This window comes from Lissotriton helveticus, chromosome 5_1, assembly GCF_964261635.1.
Source record: "Lissotriton helveticus chromosome 5_1, aLisHel1.1, whole genome shotgun sequence".
Classification (NCBI taxonomy): Eukaryota; Metazoa; Chordata; class Amphibia; order Caudata; family Salamandridae; genus Lissotriton; species Lissotriton helveticus.
This window is the reverse complement of record NC_136065.1, coordinates 2090810673-2090829742: the sequence shown is the minus strand read 5'-3', so window position 1 is coordinate 2090829742 and position 19070 is coordinate 2090810673.

Sequence of the window (19070 nt, the reverse complement as noted above, 5' to 3'; positions counted from 1 at the left end):
TGAGCAGGGAGAAATACTTCAGGAAAGTTCAAGATAAGACCGATAAACATATACATTTCCAATACATGAACTCTCAAGAACGAGGCCCTCTGCTCTTACTGCATATATACAAGTTTAATCTGCGGTGAACAGACCCTTCTGCATGAGGTTCACAATTGTACAACTTTATTTTTCCCCAGTAGCACAGTGCAACACTTAAGGTAACAGCAGATTGTCGCTCTGCATTCTCACAAGCAAGCCCTTACCTTTAACCACGTACAGTGTTTCCGGATGCACGGACTACTCTCCGTCATGGTAATGTTCACACCGCGTGCCCCCAGGCTGCTATCAGTGACCGCCAAGGGCTACCCCTTCATTTCATTATGACCCGCGCTGCAAGCAGAGCCAGCAGCGACGGCCATCTCCCCACTCTTCCAGGAAGCGGGCGGCTCTGATCATTCACTTGTTATTCGTTCGGCACAGCCCCCTCCAGAAACCCTTTACCAAACACCGTCACGGGGCCCCGGGCCGGCAGCCAATCACAGCGCGGCCCGGGGAATGACGTCACGGGGAGTCCCGGGCCGGCAGCCAATCACAGCGCGGCCCGGGACAAAGGGGCGGGGCTTAAAAAAAGCCCAAGAAACACCCCCGAATCGCGTTTTCCCCGTGAAAGCGCGATTGACAGCCTCTGTCTCCCAATGGCTAGCCTCCATTTATGGAGCTAGCCAATGAGAGGCAGAGGCGGGTCATCTATCATATATTGAACTCAAGAGGTTTTTTAGCGCATGCGCACTACGTGCGCACTTGCAGCCAAAACCTAAACATACACACAAATACCCAAAAGGCGAAACTACGAAAAATGTGTACTTTAAGTTCTCATTATATTTACATATTACCTTTAAAACTATACATTAAACTGTTTTCTAATAATATTTATAATATTCCTCTAATGATATTTTCTAAATACATTATTTACACTTTAATTTTCCATTATATGTAAATGAATTGTTCAAAAATATAACACTAGCCACCCAATCCTCCCTAGAAACTAACAACTCTGTTGTAAAAAAAGTGGGGAAACAGTTTTAAAAATTCATAAACCACAATATTTTACTTTACTCTTCTAATAATTATATTATCCAAAATATTTAAAATTTAAATTATGACTCTAACTTGAAAATTGATCAATTAAAAAATAAAATGCATCCATAATAAAACATTACCCAACCAAGCTCCAATTAACCACACAACCTAATAAATCAACTGATGTTTTAAAATAATTAAAATAAAGTAAAACAATTATTAATAATAAATAAAATAAAAGATTTAATTAGTTAGATAAACATGTATTAGAAATATAAAACAATTGTTTAGAATTTGAAAAATTATTTGTCCAATAATACTCACCCAATACCCCAAAACGACCCACAGCCCCAAAAATGTAAAGTAACACAACAATTCCGGTAAGATAATCAAATAATTTAAAACATATTTCTATCTAAAACTATCTCAAAAAATACACACAATGGGTATATAAGCTATAATATATTACACAATAATTTAGGGTACTTACAGACCGATTCACAAAGAAGAATATGGTAAATGTAACTTGGAGACTTACATGTAAGTCAGAGAATAGATTTACCACTTTCTGGAATTTAAGAATTTCACATGGAATCCATATAGAAAGCTGTGTCACACACAGCTTTCAATGTGGCTTACTTGCAACATCAAAATTAGGATCCTATTTCCTCTGTATTGAGATGTCCATGACAGAGAATTTCTGCTCGGGATGGAACCGACTGAGCAAATGCATATTTTTTTTGTCTTTGTGGGTAAATATTTTTTCCCAAGTAGAAACCCTTTCCCCTACACCTACACCATTTCTGGAGCCACCTATTTGCCTTCCCACTCTAGAAATGGATTTGTTTCAGCCATTCGCTGGAGCTCAAACAAGACACTCTCCGGGTGGATAGGGAAATGAGAGAAGTTTGTGAATGCTCTCTAACATAGGGCCTTACTGTGACTTTGGCAGTCTTGGGACCGCTGTGACAATGATGTTGGGTTCACCACCCACTGATTAGGCATACCGACAGCCGAATTACGATGTTGGCAGTCCCACAGACCAAAGACCGCTGCCTCCTCCAGGATTTCTCTTTCCGCCTTGACGGCGGTTACAGGTGACAGTGGCTGATGGAGTGAGTCCAGTCCCTGGTCCTGCCATTGGGATTACAATTTGCTTGCTGCCAAGCCATCTTGACCTGGCGGAAACGCTCGACTCCGCTGTCAATCATGGAGCCCCTCGTTCAGGTCACCCCTTTGTTTCAAACACTTGTCCACAAGAGAAATCTACACCGTCGTTGCCACAATCACAGGTACGTTCCTTGCCCACTGTTGCAATGGCTGAAGGAGAAAGTTAGTTTTCCAAAGGTGTGATACATAAATGTGTATTTACAGACTTTTCTGCGAAAATACACACATATGTATTTTGCACTGTGACATAAAACCTAAAAATAAGTGAGATTCCTTGCATGAAGATTCCCCTCCGTCGGAAGACGGCCGTCATGAAACCACCATCACAACAGAAACATTGTAATACGGCGGTCCGCTTGGGACCTCTGCAGTGGAGGTCTGGCGGTAAAACTTGTAGTCAGACACTTAGGGGGTCTTTAGGATGGTGGGACTTAGTCCGCCCGCCATCCTATCAGGTATTGGGACCGCCCGCCATAAGGGCGGGGGTCCCATGGGGGATATTAGGATGCGCCCGCCACCATGGCGGTGCATCCTGCATTTTTAGCATTGTGGCTCTCAGCACCACCCGCCACAATGCTAAAAATGCACAAATGCATTTGCATTAACAAAGTGGCAGGCGCCGCGCACTGCCTGCCGCTTTGTTAATGCTATGGCCCCGTGTGCACCCCCCACCTCTCCTTCACTCTGCCACGGAAAGGCATCTAACTAAGCCCATGGTAATATGGCTGGCGGTGTCTATTAGACACCACAACCATATTAAACCTTTTCCGCAAGGCGACCGGGGCGGAAAAGCGGCAGACGGTCTTTCCGTCCGCCACGGTCCCCCGCCATACTAATATTTCGGGGGGTCATTTATGTGAGAATGGCGGGCGGATTGCCCCCGCCAGGCCGGCAATCCGCCCACCATCCTAATGGGCCTCTAATTCACTATTCACGTGCCAAACCATATGTGCGGTCTTATTTAGATATATTTGTTACCAGCCTACGGTATTGACCCCGTCACAGCATTCACCAAAGTAATCATTAATTCCACATTACATTCAGTAAAGAATGCCAAACATCATCAGGATTACTGCCTGGAGGAGGGATAGTTTAGGAAGAGTGGGGCACTACCATCAGAGGTGGATGTTAAGTATAAGGTCAAGGGGATGCCCCGTAACTGAAATAGTTAAAACACAGAAAGACGTTTTATTTTGCAATAATGACTCGTATTTTTGGAGCACTGTTAACTGTCCTTGGGCATCCTTCATCACTTCCTACACCAGGGTTCTCCAATGTCGGTCCTGGAGGACCAGATCCATGCCAGATATTTAGCATATCACATTTAGATAAATGTAGGTATCATCAAAATCTGGCATGGATTCGGCCCTCCAGGACCGACATTGGAGACCCCTGGCCTTCACAAAGATAAGGTGGAGAAACCGTGAACCTCAAGACAGCAGGGTAGGAAAAAAAGGTTCTTGAAAATATTCAGAAAAATGTATGGCTGAAAATAGTCAGAATAATGTATGGCTTTAATACCAGTTGAACACAATCCAAGACACCAGACCACAGCTGCAGGAAGCCCATATAACAAATGTTGTATTATGTATTTAAAATTCAAAATAAAAATATTTTTTAAAAAAAGAAAGTGCTATTTTAACCGTGGAAATGCAGAGCCACAGCAGAAGTGTGCTGGCACCTTTGTCAGGGGTATATGCTTGAAATGACATGAAACAATGATGCCTGGACATAACTATAACAGAATAAGACAACAAAACACAATAAAACAACAAAGCCAGTACGTACTATATAACAGAGCACAGCAAATCACATTAAATCAACTATGCTATAACACAGCAAAACAAGTAAAACAGAGCAAAACATAACAAAAACTCAATTATGACAGCACAACCACAGTGCAACACAATAAGAAATGAAAAAAACAAGAAAAAACCAAGTAATGGACAGCTACAAAAACACACACAACACAACATAGCATAGCCTTGTAACAACACAGCAGTACCCATTGTTGCTAGACCATAGCAATCAATTATTGGATTTAGAATCCAGTTACTCACGCTCATCATAAATAAAATGATGCATGTCAGCATAGATACTCAAACTGAAGGTATCTTATGCAACCTACCTCTGGCAGCGACTGCACATTGCATTTTAGGTGTGAGGCAGGCATAATTCTATCATTGGTTTATGTGAATGCAGGTCAGTTTAATGGCTCTTCACAGCACATGCTTGAAAGATGGTGAATGTGTCCAGAGGTAAATCAGCAGAGTAAGGTACATAGGGGCATATTATCAAGGGGGTTTATCTCCGCTTTTTTGGCTTTAAAAGCCAAGAAAGCAGAGATAAAATTATCTCCCTATTACCTAGCTGTTGCTAACACCAGCTAGCGACAGCTAGTAGGAGATAGCGACCAACTTGGGCCCCACTTTGCATGTCAGTGATATTTATCACTAATGACATGCAAAGTGGGCGTGCCAAGGTGTTAGCGACTGGAAACAGTCGCTAACAACGCTATCTCCTATTACCAACTTTTGGAGATATTCACGCTAAGCTCGAATATCTCCAAAAGCTAACACCTGCCCTGAGCAGTTCTTAGCCATGTTATCCAATGGGAGGTGGATAACATGGCTAAGAGCATTAGCTCGGTAATGCATGAATATCGCTGACTTTTCAGCGATATTCATGCATTGCGGCCGTTTTTTATCGCATTTGCGATAAACCTTGGTAATACCAAGGTTTATCTGCGATAAAAATCGCCGCAGCTCAGCGGTAACATTTTGTCTCTAACCAAGCAATAGCGATAATTATCGCTATTGCTTGGTAATATGCCCCTAGGCCTTAAGAAGTCAACCCTCTAAGTCATCGGATGTCATGGGGTGTGTGACACCCTGAGCCTTTTAGGGAAGACACGGCCATACAAGTGTTTGAGAAAGTCACTTTATAATTTAGCAGTGAGATCCTGGACAATACCTGTTGCAAATTCCATTCAGTTTCAATACTGCTCCACATCTGGTTTGATGACGCTCATGCTTATTTCGCATAGATGGATGCAGGGAGTGGGCACCGAATAGATTTTTTGGCGACCAGAATTTATTTTTTTGTCATTGCAATTTGAACCAAATCAAGGGATAAGGGAGAAAAAAAGGTGAAGAGAAAGCTAGGGATGAAGTGACAAAGAGATACATGCAGGGATGAAAAATAACCTGCAAGAGTAAAATAAAGAGGCACGAAGCTATGGGTGGTGGATCAAAGACACATAAGGTGATATCAAGACCGGGCAGCCTTAGCTTGCAGCAACCCTAGCATTTGACAGCAAGGGACGCCCTGTAATCTTTTATACAACTTAAGCACGGGCTGGAGAATGTCTTTGAAGAAGTTACCCCATCAGCATCTACCGTGTTAATAGATCATACGCTATGAACCGAACTTAAATATTGTGTAAAATATGGCAGAAATGACTGGTCTGGTATTACTGACTTGCGTTTTAGTCTCATTTGGAAGTTTTCGAGAGCTTTGTGGAAGAACCAACAGAAACAATCTCTCTATCAATGATCACCACAAAACCACTCAACAGCAAATGCCTGTCAGAGACGCCTTAGATCATTTCCTTGAGGTAAGCTTCAATTACCAGGACTTGTCCTTGGATTACCGCATCAGTGCTCCAAAATTACCACAAATATTCAACAATCTTTGGGAAACGAAAAAGTCTCTGGTGACCCGAATATCGGATATTTTTTGCTCACCCTCACATTTGAGATAAGAGGGTAACCATAACCTGTATTAGTTTAACAACTATGGGCCCGATTCCGAGCTCACTGTGAAAGCCCTACGGCCGACTCGCGCCCTTAGAGCTTTCGGACTGATTCGTGCTCCTGGGCTCCGAGCAACAGAGTACGATGCACTGCAGCACTGAGGGACTCGGGTCGCTCGGAGCCCCATTAAAGTAAATGGGAGCCTGGTGTATGTTGCGCGCAAACGCTCCAATAGACAAAAAACGCACGTCTCAGACAGATACGCCCCCTGTCGCAGGAACGCCTTTATCCCACCCGCACCGTGAATGCATGTGTAGGAGGTACCCTTGTGACACCCCCAGTGATAGAGCCGTAGGGCCCCGGGTGAAGGTGGGTCTGCCACGGACCCCCAAAGTCTGCTTCCCAGAGCTTTTTTGAGTCAGAGGGTCCGAGTCAATCCGGCTGATCAACGTGCGCAATGTACTTGGTCGCTCGGTAATCGGACCCTTTGCGCGGTGCGCGTCGATAAAGTCAGGGTCTTCCGGAGGGCTTCGCTGACGGGTATGAGTCAGTCGGAGTGTGAGGTGATCCTCGCATCGTACTTGCTCGCTCGTAAAGCGGTAGGAGTCGTCCGGAAATTGCGCATATGAGACGGAGTCGGATGCAGTCAGGAACCCCTCCGAAGCAAATTTGGAATCGGGCCCTATATCTGCTGTTAATACAGAGGTCATGTGAAGGAACGTTATAAATATATTTAGGACTCAGAGATGTGGAATGTGCCTCAATTCATTTTATTTTTCGTTTCAGTTTCGTTTTTCAAACCTAAAGCTCTTCATTAAATGATGATGGGTGATGAGTGACTACTCTTGTGCTTGTAGCTTGTGAGATGTATCGATGTGAGTTGGCCGGGAGGACCTATCACTATTACTTACTGCAAATCGGCACAGAGCCTCGCCCCCTCTCTCTTAGGTAGAGCACCAGGTAGCCTCCCCCTCAGTTCATGAGTTTGAAAGGATCCAGGTGCAGATGACATGGCCGGCTGTAGAACAATCCTATTGACCCATTTCACTTCTGGGGTGGGGAGTGGCGCTGAATAATGGTGACTACTGTAATTACCAGCGGCGGCCCCTCCATTAGACCAGAGGAGCGCTACCCCCTCTGACACCACCAGCAAATAAAACAGGGTTTAAACCCATTTTATTATCGTTATATTTTAATCCCCTGGACCTGCCTCCAGTACTCTGTCGAGTCTTAGGGGTGAGCCCGGGAATAACAATGCTGGTGGGGGAGTGGTGGGAACTCCCTATACTGGGCATTAAGGTTCGACCGGCCTTATCAGCCCGGCCAAACCCTCACGCTCAGTGAAGCTCTCTTCAGCCCCAGCTGCATTGCTAGGGTTGGAAAGAGCAGGCACAGGCTCTCAGTCTGCCTGGGAGCCCAAGTTGCTGACACTCAGGTCAACCCTGACGCTGCTTTCATGCAACGTCAGGATTGGCCCCAGTGTAGTCTGGGAGCCTGTGCCCCGATGCAGGAAGCGCACGATGCAGCGGGAGATGGCGGCAGTGTTAAGGTATTTTTTTTTTTTGACCCCCGAATTCCCCCTCCCAACCTCCTTTCTCCCTCCTCCAGCCCAGCCTGCCGCTTCACTTTGGCAGGGGACAAGCCACTACTGGTAATTCCCTCTATGTCGATTTACAAGGAAACATTACGGCACCCTTGAAGATGGTATTGTTTCTCAAATTAGAGCCTTGATCTTTTCATAAGAAGTATACCTTTTGCTTTGATAGTTTTAGCAGCCAGGTTTTGGAGTCCTCTCATTCAGTTTTTTTCAGGTTAATGCCAGCTGCATTCAATAAAGATTTATTTAACACCTTCACTGCGGCGGCTATTCCGCCACAGCGCTAAGTGGGCGGGGGTGCCGCGCGGCGTGCCCATGCTGGTGACAGAACCGCTCCGTCACCAGCCTCGGTTGAGCTGTGCTGATGACGGAGCGGTTCCGTCATGGCCCCGCCCGCTCAATAGAACGCGCCGCGCAGGCGCGAAATCAGCGCCGCGCAGGCGCGTCGGGCGGGCCATGACGGAACCGTTCCGTCATCAGCACAGCGCTACCGTGGCTGATGACGGAGCGGTTCTGTCATCAGCACGGAAGTGGTTAAGATACATATGTTGCATCTAACAAGCTTTACTGAGCCGCGTTCCTTCTGTGCCAGTGAAGCTCAGAGATGTGCACTCAGTGGAGTAAAAAAAGCCCCTGTGGTGTGAGGGGCCCGAGCTCCCGGGCCCTCTCTGGCACTGGCACATCCCTCGTCTGAGAGCTCTGGACTGGGTCCGGAGCATGGGGTGCCACTGCATGCACTTTGCAGGGGGTCCCCTCAAGTTTTGTTACACTACTGTGTCCGCTGCAGCACTGCAGGCAGTGTCTCTGCACCGATGCATGGAATCACCTTTGAATAGCTCAGCCCCCTCCACCTTGTGCCTGAGGGTGATGTGCAGGACACAGGAGAGCTGAGCCCAAATACACGTCTTTGGCAAAAAAAAGTGTGAATAGATTGGCAGATATTGGAAGATATGGGAATCACTAGGGAGTCCTGGCGTGGCTTTGAGGAGAGAAGGGGTCTGGTGGGGAGACATTGCTGGGTGAGGCTATGAGAGGTAGATGATGCAGTGTTCGACCATGGTGGGGCATAATTAGAAGGGCTTTATCTCCGCTTTTTGTGCATACAAAGCCAAACAAGCAGAGATAAAACCAGCACCCTATTTACAAGAGGGTGCTAACATGCATAATCGCATGTTAGCACCCTTTTTCTAAACGCCTCCCATGGCATCTCCAACGAGATGCAAAGTGGGCGTTACTGGGCATACCCCTGATGGACTGCCTTGCAAATATCGCTGATGTTTACATCGCGATATTTACAAGGCAGACCACATGATTTTAGCATATGTTAGATTTTGTCGAAAACTGCAGTTTTTGCCAAAATCTAACGTCTGCTAAAATCCTGATTTAGCCATCCCTAACATATGAGGTGGATTATGCTGATACTACCCTGTGGGTCGTATCAGCAAGGTTATCGCCGTTTTGCAGGAAACATCACTCGAAAACCAGCGATGTTCCCTGCAAAACGACGATAACCTCGCTATCTCTGGAATGTTTTATCGCCCTGGAGAAACACGTTGTTAATAACGAGCTACCAGGGCGATAAATTCCAGAGATAGCCTGCGATAATATTATTAGCGCTAAGCACGGCCAGCGATGATTATCGCTGGCCGTTGATAATATGCCCCTAAGTGTGGCATGAGTAGACCAAGTGAGGAAGATGACATAGTTAAGGCGAAAAGGGGGACTCTGTAGTGTATGATGACAACAAAGGCAGCAAAAGGGAGACTGATTGGAAAAAAAAATAGGGTAACAGAGAACATATGATGGTGGATGTTGGGACATTGGCATTGTGATGAAACGTAAAGGTGTTTCATTGAGCCCTTATGGGCGAGACATGAAGGTTCACCCAGGTCATTGGTGGAGACACATAGGACTGAGGGAGGGCACCAGTAGACCGATTTGGGGGTGGGGCAGGATTAGGGCACTTAGGGAAACATAGGGGTGTGACCTGGGCAACAAAAAAAAGACTCATGGGAAGGCAATCAGGATTATGAAGGAGACATTGTGGCTGATCAGGAGGAATGGAGGTGAAAAAGGTAACAGGGGCACACTGGTGAGACACTGGTGGTGCTCGGAAGGTCATGAGAAACATGAAGGTCAAGCGTAGACATGAGCAGGCCAAGGATGGAGACAGGGGGTCTGATGGAGAGTGATATCCGGATAACATACCTGACGGATCCCTAAAAGGCATACCTGAGGCTGCTGCAACAGGAGGGAGGAGCCAGTGGATTCACTCTCCTCTGTTCCACATGTACAATACTCACATGCCTGTCTTTCTCATGCTTTTGTCAGAACTCTGTACAGCCATGTAATGCACCATGTGAAGACCTCGCTGATTAATGGCCTGGAAAATGGTTTGAACCCATCTACATGGTTTCAAAAGCACTAAAGTTGGGTGCCTGTCTAGCATAGGATGGTGGAGTGGAGCAAGTGATGTTGCAGGAGCAGGGCTTTAAGTGGGCCGGGTCTTAATGGTGCTAAGCACCGGCAGTTTTTTAAAGGGGGCCTCGAAACAGGTCTCTATCCTGCTCTGTTTTGTGCCCTGTCACGGACTGCAGTGACAGCAGGCACATCGATGTGCGTGTGCTCACTCTGTTCACTTCTCACTAGTGGAGAAGTTACGTCATGTCATGTGAGCGTTGTAGGGAAGGGAAATCCTTTAAAGAGAGTCATTTTCTCTCTGGATTTCCCTTCTCTTTTTGAAGCTCAGGAGCAGCAACAGTGTCCTGGTGTCACCAGGGCTTTAAGTCGAAGCTTTTTCAATATTATATACAAGCCATAGTTGCTGCTCATCTATCTTATGCAACTAACAACCATTGACAAAGCCAATAGTCGTGAATTGTTGTGGGTAAGATATTACTTTTTGTATCATATATCTGGATTCAATGACAAACAGGAAAATACAAGTCGAGCGGCACACTATGCTAAAGCACAGATTTATAGCTTATGTGTTTTTAAGCCACGCCCTTAATTACATTGACCACGCCCCTTTGAGACCTACCGGTATTTTCACCCCACTTAAAGCCCTGTGCAGGAGGCAAGAGGGCATGTGGATTTGGAAGGGGCAGTGATGTTCTGGTAGTGGGTGAGAGTAAACTGGGAGGTTGTACGGCATTACAACGCGGGCTTTTACCCCGCATGCCATTACAACGCAGTTTTTACAACGCAAGTCGTTACAACGACTTGCGTTGGAGGGCACTGGATAGTGGAATAGTTTAATTTTCTATTCCAACTCCAGCCCACGTTGACAGTAGGGAAGGTGTTGGATAGAAAATTAAACTATTCCCTATCCTACAGCGCCCTCCAGCGCAAGTTATTGTAACGACTTGCGTTGTAATAGCAGCATTGTATTAGCAGTGCAGGGTAATGCCCGCGTTGTTATGGATGTTTCCCAACTGGGAGCATGGATGAGAAGCCTGGTGGACTTCCACAGACCACTGATCTCAGTCCAGCCCATTAGCATTCCATGAAGCACTGCGCATGACCGCGCATCCTCTGTCGGAACTCGCCATGCGACATAATGCTATGCAATCAAAGCTTTGGTAATGGAAAGCAGAACCTAGTGCATTACTGCAGGTTTCCAATTACTCTTCGTAAGGGAAAGGAAATAAAAATCACAAGAAGCACAATGAATCGTGACAGTAAACTGAACATATCAATACAGCTGGGTGCAAAGAAGGTAATTAGATGGGCATTAATAAGCAATACTTTACACTGAGCCAACATGTACTGGTAGGATATGTCCTTTCATTATAAAGGAACTGCATGAGAGCAGACGCTCTACGCCGTTCCTTAAATTTAATGATCACTCAATATCCCTCTTTACGCGTCTTCTCAAAATGCAGAACCTGTTGCGAGGTGTGATTCCCACACAGAAAATGCAATTCATCCGTAAAATGCTAGGCAACATTTGCCATAAACATCAAAATTTCATATATGCAAACAAACAACACTTGTCACCCCCACAGGAGAAGCTCTTCAATCCTAGAGCGATAAAGTTATCATAAAAACAGGGCCTTCATGTGTAAACTCTTCTGACAGTTGTGAGTTTTATGTGACAACCAGTATGTATAATTAAGGAATCAATGCCTGGTATTAGGTATACAAAACAAAGCCATTATACGCATTAGCCCATATGGCTCACGCATGAGCGGCGCGTATCTCAGAGCTGGTCTGTTTACCACTGTCGCGGCATATGTTCTGCAATTTTTCGCTGCAAACTGATTGCTAATGTCCCAGACTCCAATGTCTCCACCACAGAAGACAAAAACATTACTATCTCGACAGCAATGTGAATAGAAGCCATTAAAAAACACTCTGGTGGAACAGGCGGCATTGGATGCCATGATCCACCCCACTCCCACTGCCTTCGCGGGCTCGTTGAAAAATAAGATCATTTATTAAAGATGAAGATATACCTTCACGCGCGTGACGTGGAGGTGTAAAAATGAACCAGGACTCCCACGGCGCCAGAACCATAACTCAAGTTATATTCATCACCGGCGTATATTCAAATCATAGCTGGCTTTGCTTTGTGTTCGCAAATTTATTAGCCTGCAACTTAAATGTTTTATTCATTAGGCGACGTAAATAATGCATTGGCTGTTTCCATAGTAATTTAACCCTTCTCTCTGGGAAGGGTGATGTTTTTAAATCTCTTGTGTTTGTTTAATTGCTCACATGGATTTACGCTCTTTCAGATGCCAAAGAGGTCCTCTCTGCCGTTGCTAGATATTGTTTTGGGGGGAGGGGTGGGTTCTGAGCACTTGTGTTTTCTGTCGGGGGACATGACAGTCTTGGCCCCCGGTATCGCGGACAAGCGCCTAGTGCTGGTACCCATGCCGCATCCTCAGCTTCTAAAGTGGAATGCATCACTGACATAAACATGTTTATCTGAGTTTCGAAACAAAGAATTCTCAGCATTGGGCTGACAATTTTAAGGCTCAGAGTGCATAAATTAATACAAATCGGCAGTGTTACAAGAAAGAAAGTTGTCTTGGCCATAAAGCGTGCCAACCTATGTATTGCGACTTATATAGCGCACGTATCACCCGAAGGCATCAAGGCGCTTGCCTTGGGAACCCGTCCTGGCTTTTCCCTGTGAGATAACCCCTACTGGGTATCCCCAGGGTGAAAGCCAGGCATCCCGCAGCGGGTGGGCCGCCATAGTGGAGATTAAGCAACTATTGCCCAGAGTTGCAGCGTGGGACCCCGTGATTGGAATAGGCACCGAGGCGAGAATTATTGAGTCTGTGGACATTTTGGGCTCAGGACCCTGCTGCATTGGGAATTGAACCCTGGTCCCAGGCCAGACCACTGCATCAGGGTCTGCCGCTCTAATCAGTGAGCCACACTCCTCCACTACTGTTCATAAGCAAGCTAACGAAACAAAGGATTAAACTAGTTCGCTAAGGAGTTATTTAAAGTAATCTTCTCCAGATAAAACTTCCAAAGGAGAAGACCAGCAACAAATAAACTCCTGCCACAGGCTGTGTTTCTTGGATGTGTTGTCAAGTACCAGTGTCAAAAGCAAAAGAGCTGGAATAGGGCCTGAATTTTTCAGCTTGGAGGTCAGATTCCCTCACCTCATCAATGTCCTCTCAGCGTCAGGAGTATCCCAACAGGCCATGAAGGCCATACCTTGATCTCATCTTATGCTCCAATGTTTCTCACTGTGAGCTCACACATTGAAAGGTTTTCAAAAAATGAGTCTATCTAAAGCAAGTGGATCCCAATGATTTAAAAGTTATCTTCCTCTGATGACACAGAAATTGTTCTCCAAACACCACAACAAGGTGATTTTTCAAGTTTTAAGTCCTACAATCAATTACATTCCTGCAATGAACTCCCCCAAATGAGGATGTGAGTTTGCAAAGAGAGTGCATATTCTCCAAAACAAGAACATGTCAGAAAGGAAATGGGTGAAATCCAAATGGTCGATTCATCAACACGACTACAAAGTTTCCTTTTCCAATAATCAGGATGCAAACCCCCATAGCACATTTGTGACACGGCTGAAGTACACACAGATAATCAATTACGACGTTTCCAGGAGTGGCAGGACTTTCTACACTGGAGGAGATGTATGTTAGTGGCATTTTCTACCTTGAAGTTAGAGATAAACTCCTTCTGCCTTGAAGCAGGAATGCAAAAATCTTGCAGCTTTGAAGCGCTACTTACATACTCGAGCCCCTCCATTTTGTTTTTTTTGTAGAATTCTCCTACTGCAGGTTGCTGGAAGGAGGAAAAGATTCAATGGGTTGTGTTCACGATGCGTTCCTTGTTCGCGAGACATCATGTGAGTCCCTACAAACTGCGATTTTAAATTTTAAATTCTTGTACTAAGAGCTTAGAGCCCCAATTCGGCATCCATGGCATTTAAAAACCTTTGGCGAGAGGAGGCCTTAAATGTCTGATATTCTAAAGTTTTTTATAAAAAAATCAAAAAAATCCATATTTGTAAAGCGCAAACATATCACCCCTTAAGGTTTCAATGCGCTGGGGGCGGTCAGGAGATGAAGTGAGCTATTGCCCGGAGTTACGTGGTGCTGAGTTGTGCTGTCGGCGGCGATCAAACCGTGAGCCCTGTATTCCTGAGTCAGCCATTCTGGTCACTGCGCCACATCTCTCCACCTCTTTTATTGTATATCATTGTCAATAGCGTACTGTCGCTCCTCATCACCATTTATTGATGCATAAGGTTTACAAATTTACTTTCCCTGCTTTTCCTATTTTCTCTCAATATCTTAATTTTTGATTGTGTCAATTTGTTAAGCACTGAACAAGCTGTGGGGCAGGGTTAGACATCATAAAGTCATTTTTCTTGCATGTTTCCACTGAAAGTTTAATTTGGTTTGATATACCCACACACTTTGTAGTCTACTTTTGTTAAGCCTTTATTCACTAGGAAGGCTTCGGCCATTCCCAAACTCAGCAACCCCTCCTCACCGCCTCCCTGCCCTCCGGCACTCAACCTGGGTCTTATAAAGCCCTTTGGGGCATATTACCAAGGGTGGCGATAGGCAATTATCGCCGGTTTAGCGGCCGTTTTCGGCCGCTAAGCGGCAATAATTCTATCGCTCTATTAGCAAGCTGTCGCTAACTGATGTTAGCGACAGCTTTTAGGCGATAGCGAGCGGTTTGGGGCCCGCTTTGCATGTCAGCGATATTTATCGCTAATGACATGCAAAGTGGTCGTACCCAACCTGTTAGCGACTGAAAGCAGTCGCTATCACCTATTAGCAAGGCAGGCGTAGCGATGGAAATATTCAAGCTATCGCCAAAAACCAACGCCTGCTCAGACCGGTTCTTAGCCATGTTATCCAATGGGAGGTGGATAACATGGCTAAGAGCATTTCGTCGCTGATGCGTGAATATCGCTGGATTCTCAGTGATATTCACGCATTTCGCCGCTATCGCTGGATATTTCAGCACAATGGAGAAAAACTTTGCTAATAGCATGTTTTCTCCGCTAACATATCCAGCGATAGGCAGCGATAACAAAATCATCTCTAAGCCTATTTAGCGATAAATATCGCTACTTGTTGGTAATATGCCCCTAAGTTCCCTTCTGTCAACCCAATCCTGACAGTAAACAGCCTTCTTGGCTGTGGACAGCGCCTCCCAAAGGTTCTTCCATGAATACTTTGACACAACTCTCCTACAGGGAAAAAAAAAAAAAAAAAAACCCTTACCTTGAACTTGCCGCATTGCCAACTCGTCAAGGTGGCGAGCTCTAGGTATGTGGTTTTCTTTTTCTTTACATTTCTTTTCCCTCGTCGTAGTCTGTTGACTCCCCCACCCCACACTCTGGTCTTAACTGCACTGGCCAAGGTTGCTTCTGGTTGTGTTCCCCAAGAGTGTAAACCCCCAATGGTGGTCTCTCTTTTTAAAACACCTCTGGTGGACCCTTCTAAAATGGAATATTACTTGCTTATATCACTATTGTCTCTTTTCTCTAAGCTAGAATAAAAACATATGAACAGACCACTCTCCAGCTTTCTGGAAGACAATGAGCTCCTGCATAGGACGCAAACTGGCTTTTGCCCCTCCTACACCACTGAGTCAGTTCTACTGCTTGCCACTGAATCCACTAGGTGGATTATGGATGAGGGCTTGACCTCAGTGCCACATTTGAAACTGTATCCCTTAATATTTCATATAATTTGGGACACTCCTAAATACCTGACTTTTTAAACAAGTTTATGGCTAGGCTCTCAACTTAGACGTTACCTCTTTTGGGTGAACGCATACTTTACAAATGCTGTGTGCATATTATTTCGTATGCAGTGGGCACAAAATTGGTCATCGCCATATCTCAGAACTGCGAGCTGATGGCCTTTTCTTTCCATGTGTGTCTGTCAGAGGTCGCTACTTGAATGACATTAATTGCTTGAAGCAAAATTCTGGGAAGAGGGAGGTTCTGGTATTGGGCAGGAATCTTAACATCTGGTCCAATGCCCGGTGACCAGAAAGTCCCGGTCCTCTATCACCACCTAAGCCCATGGTTAAGAATCTGGGTATCTGGTTCGATAGAAACTTTCTTTTAATGCCCAAATTAGTGTCCTTGCAGGAAAGTGCTTTGGGTTGTTAAGATCTCTTAAGAAATTCCTCCATCTCCTCCCTGACTGCACAAAAAACTGTAGTCCAGGCATTAGTCATATCCAGATTGGACTACTGTAATGCTCTTTACTTGGGCGGTTCTCAATCATAGTTGAACAGGCTTCAACGTGTCCAGAATCTGGCAGCTAGGATATTGCTAAGACTCCGTAGACGAGCCTCTATTTGTCCCACACTGAAGAAACTGCATTGACTGCCGGTGAAACAAAGAATGACCTTCAACCCGTTCCGTGCTCCCGTTGGCATACAGGAGCACTCCATCCCTAGTGCTGCGAACGACCGTTGGCCGACGCAGCTCCGCCCACCCTTTAGAATGCCCGCACTGTGACGGAATGTTCACCGCGGTAAATGGGTTAAGGCTCTTTGTTATTGCTATAGGCTCTTTCCTTTCAGGGTCCGGCTTAGCTTTAGTCTATGATCACTCCCTATCTTCCAACCAGAAATCTTAAGTCTACCACTGCTAAACAGGCTTCTGTTCCAAAATTTAAAAGAGCCAGAATTGGTGGCTGTGCTTATAGTCAGCTGACCGTCAAAATGTGGAACTTGTTACCTTTGGAGCTTCGGTTAGCATTCTCTGAAATAATATTATTATTATTTAAATAATTTTTCAAAAAAACACAAACGTCTAACAGAATACCTCCAGCTGATATTTCCAACAAACATATGATTCCAATTATATAAAGTTTTCATTTTTAGCTGCTTCCAAACCATCCTGAAATATTTTGTTTAACCTGTACTACCTACAGTGCAAATCCCCGACTCTCTGCAGAATATCCTGTAAAGTCCTATTTCACATCTAGCCTTCAACATCCAGTCCCTCCCTCCCTTTAATTACTCAAATATTTTTTCAAAAAATGTTCATACAACATTGTAGTGAGACCTTGTAAAGGTATAAAAATGTACAATTTTCGTAATATATATCCTCTCCACGTTTGCCATTCGATCTACCCATCCGAATTCACCCACCTGGATCTCAAAACGTCTTCAAAGCCATGTAATCCCATAAATATGGTATTACTAGACCATAGGTCCTACTCAGATTTCTTCATGAAATTTGTACATGAGATTAAGTGTAGCTTTTAACTTGCCTGTGTAATCGAATTCTTTCATTTCCTAATTTCCCCAAATAGAAGCCCATTTCCTTCACATCAAAATATTATCTCATTCCCTAATTAGTTTACTGCATAGGCTTTTATGAAGGTCCACACAAGATTCTTCATATTTGACACTAAAGAAAAGCATAGCCTTCTGGGTGACATTGACATTTTTACTAATTAATTTCACCATATACCTCAAACTTTAAAGCCTGTCAACTATTCATTTCTACATTAGAAGATACATGTTAACTAACTCCACTTCACTACAGATTTTGATACCCAAATATGAGCAACTTGTTGGCTTCAATTTACAGCATATCATCAGACAATCTGGAAATGATGGCTGGAATAGGACAATCTTTTTTGGCCACATACAAGAGCATTTTGTCTGATCTGCATACAATAAGGACTTGGTTTGCTCACCCCATGTAATAACCTCTAAACTCTTTTACAGTCATGCAAAGCAATGCAATAGCTAACAATTCCAAGGATTTATCAAAAAGTAAAGATGATGCCAGACAATCCATTTTGGATCCACTCTTAGCTGGAAAAAAAACGTTGAAGATTTTCCATTGATAAAAACTGTAGCTTTTAAATCCTCATATTGTTATGTTATGTTATGTTATGTTACAAGCACTTTTATAGCGCACAGCTGCCCCAGCAAAGGGGTGTCCCGGCGCTTTGGACAGGCAAAAGACATAACACAAAAAACATCAGCGAGTCAGATAGTAGAAGGGCGGAATACTAAAATGCAGAAGGAAACAGATGGGTTTTAATGGCCCTCCTGAAATCCAACAGGTCATCCAATGCACGAATTTGGAATGGAAGTGAATTCCATAGCTTAGCAGCTAAAACTCGAAAGGAGCGTCCCCCAGCACGGCGGAGCTTAAACCGCGGGACCACAACCAGGTTTTGACCCAGAGAGCTCATAGAACGAGATGGAACATAAGAAATAAGAAGGTTCTCAAGGATCTGAGGGGAGGACAGTTTAAGGATCTTAAAAGACAGACATAAAGTCTTAAAATCAATCCATTGCGCCATGGGCAGCCAATGTAGTGTCCGGACAGTTTCTTTCACGGAACAAAACCTCGGTAGATCCACCAAAGGCTCTAGCAGCAGCATTTTGAACACGCTGCAACCGCGTGACTTCTGCCTGATTGACCCCCAACAAGAGCGAGCTGGCGTAATCGAGCCATGATAAGATAGTAGCCTGCAAAATCAGCTGCCTGGTAGAGGGATCGAAAAATTTCAAGATGGGCCTGAGCCCTCGCAGAATTCCCAAACATGTAGCTGCCACTTTTTTTGTGTGGCTGCAAAGACTAAGGGCCGAGTTTAGCCAGACACCTAGGTTTTTAACCTCCGAAACCGAGGTTGGAGTAACACCTAGCTCTGGAGGCCACCACTCGTCGCCCCATAGGCTGCTCTGTTTGCCCATGATCAAAACCTCTGTCTTCTTAGCATTGAGCTGAAGACAGTTAGCTGTCATCCAGCCCGCTACTGCCAAAAGGCCGTCCCGGAACCTGGGGGCCTCAAGGTCGGACCTCCCACTCAGTGTCACCGCCAGCTGCGTATCGTCAGCATAAGAGACCATATTCATGTCCCAATGCTTGGCGACCGCAGCCAGCGGCTGCACGTAAAGATTAAACAAAGTGGGACTCAGTGCCGACCCCTGAGGCACTCCCTGTTCGAGCGGATAGGATTTAGACTCAAAGGGCGGGATTGCTACCCTAA